Consider the following 2,096-nt stretch of genomic DNA (forward strand, 5'->3'; position numbering starts at 1 on the left):
AGGGTTTTACTGTCACCCAGGCTGGAATGCAGTTGACACAAGCATGGCTCACCACAGCCTTGACCTCCCAGGCTCAGGTGATCCTTTCACCTTAGCCTCCAGAGTAGCGGGGACTACAAGCATGCACCACCATGTCCGGCTAATTTTTTTATTTTTCGTAGAGATGAAGTCTTGCTATGTTGCCCAGGCTGGTCTCAGACTCCTGGGCTCAAGCAATTCTCCCACCTTGGCCTCCCAAAATGTTGAGATTACAGTCATAAGCCACCACGATTGACCTTTTGTTTGTTTTTAAACCTTTCCCCTCAGATTCTGATCAGAATGTCCAGATGAGTGTTCACTATATACACGTTGGCTACCTTAAGTCTACTGGAAGTTTCTGTACCTCTAAAGTAAGATTTGTGTAAGCCTGGCCTACTCTGGTACCAGGAAAGTCTAGAAGAGTAAAAACTGATATAGCAACAGATTTTAGGCCCTAACAGAGCTTCTTTAGAAAAGTCAGTTAAGACCAATATGTGCTGAGAAAAACGGGAGTCAATGAGTCTAATTCCAAATGAGCTTCCTCATCTATTTTAAGGTCTATTCTATCCAAACTTCCTTAGACAAAAATCTGGCCTTTTAAGGAAAGTGCAGAGAACATGCCTTCGTGAGCTTGCTTTGAAAGTTTTAATAGTTGCTGCATTTCACCCTGGAGGTGGCTGCATGAATTTGTGAACTGAGGTGACAACACTGACTCTCTCCGGAAGAGAAGATGCTATCTCTACAGGGAGCTTAATTACAAAGAAACAAGAAGCAGTACAGTAGCAAGCAGCCACAGCAAAGGCCACTGTTAGCCCAGTCACAGCGCGGCTCAATATTCCGGTTAGAGACACCAAGAACCATTCCACCTCCTCCTCCCCGGGGGCACCCTTCTCTACTCTCCCCAAATGCTTGCTGAAAAAAATTCTGGGACGAATTACAAGCCAAGAGGGCTGTGCAGCGTTAGAGAGAGGGGAGAGCGGGTGGAGGTGAAAAATAACCTACAAAAATCACGGATTTTTTTTCCCCTAGGGATTTGGCACTTCCCTCAGCATCATTTACCAGGAAATCTAGGGACGGAAAAGGGTACCAACTGGCCTTCCTAATCTGCGTTTGGCAGATGAAAATCACATAGCTCACCCCCACCCTAGGCACTCAGACGAAATAACAGGTCAGCCTAGGGCTCATGTGTGGAAGGGGGTGAGGGAAGATGTGGTCCATCCACAGGGTCAGCAGAGGTGGAAGGATGAAGGGCCAGCGCGGGTTGAGGAGCCCCGACGTTTGAGGTCAAGCCAACGCGCTGGGTCTCTGGCATCCTGGGATCTGCCCTGTACACCACGTTTAGCAGTCTCTCGGTTTGACTCCGGCCTGTACACTCCCAGACGAGTCACTGCCCCAGAGTCCTCCCGGCGCCCAGCTCGGAGCTGACCGCAGAGCCGGACCGCAATAACGTCTGGAAGCAGAGGCAGCTTTTGCGGCTGGGGCGGAAGGGCACCCGCTTTATTTATTTTAGGGCTGGCATTCCGGAGTGGCCTGATGCAGCTGCCAGCGAGATGTCCCTGACCGCTCGCTCTCTCCGCCACTTCTGCCCAGGTGACGTCGGGAGGCCCCGCAGGACACGCTCGGGGCTGAGCGGTTAAGCCGCGTCCTTCAGGTGTCAGCTCGGTGAGTTCGGAAACCACAGCCCCCAGAATCCCTTGTGCCAGGAGGCCAGGTCGCAAATAAGATGGCTCCAGAACATACTGCGGGGGGAACCCTGGTCGTCGGCAGTTTCTTTCCCGGATGTGTTTAAATTACCGAGTCCTCACAGATGCACCACCTCTCGAACCAGCTCCGAGGCTGCGGAGGCCACGGCGGCGGCCTCGCCTGCTCACCCAGGGGCATCCTGGGAGTTGTAGTCCAGCCGCCCGCCCACTCCGAACTACCTTTCCCAGGCTGCCCTGCGGGTCGGCGGCCTCTGCATTCTTTTCCAAAACTCTCTCCGCGCGGAGACCCCTCTCCCCGGCCCCCTCTCCGCCGTCGACTGCTTCTCGCCTGTCGCACGGAGCGGTGGGCGCTGGAGAGGCCCCGGCCCCGCGCCG

The sequence above is a fragment of the Carlito syrichta genome, unplaced genomic scaffold (assembly GCF_000164805.1).
Source record: "Carlito syrichta isolate Samal-C Ts95f unplaced genomic scaffold, Tarsius_syrichta-2.0.1 Scaffold303336, whole genome shotgun sequence".
Classification (NCBI taxonomy): Eukaryota; Metazoa; Chordata; class Mammalia; order Primates; family Tarsiidae; genus Carlito; species Carlito syrichta.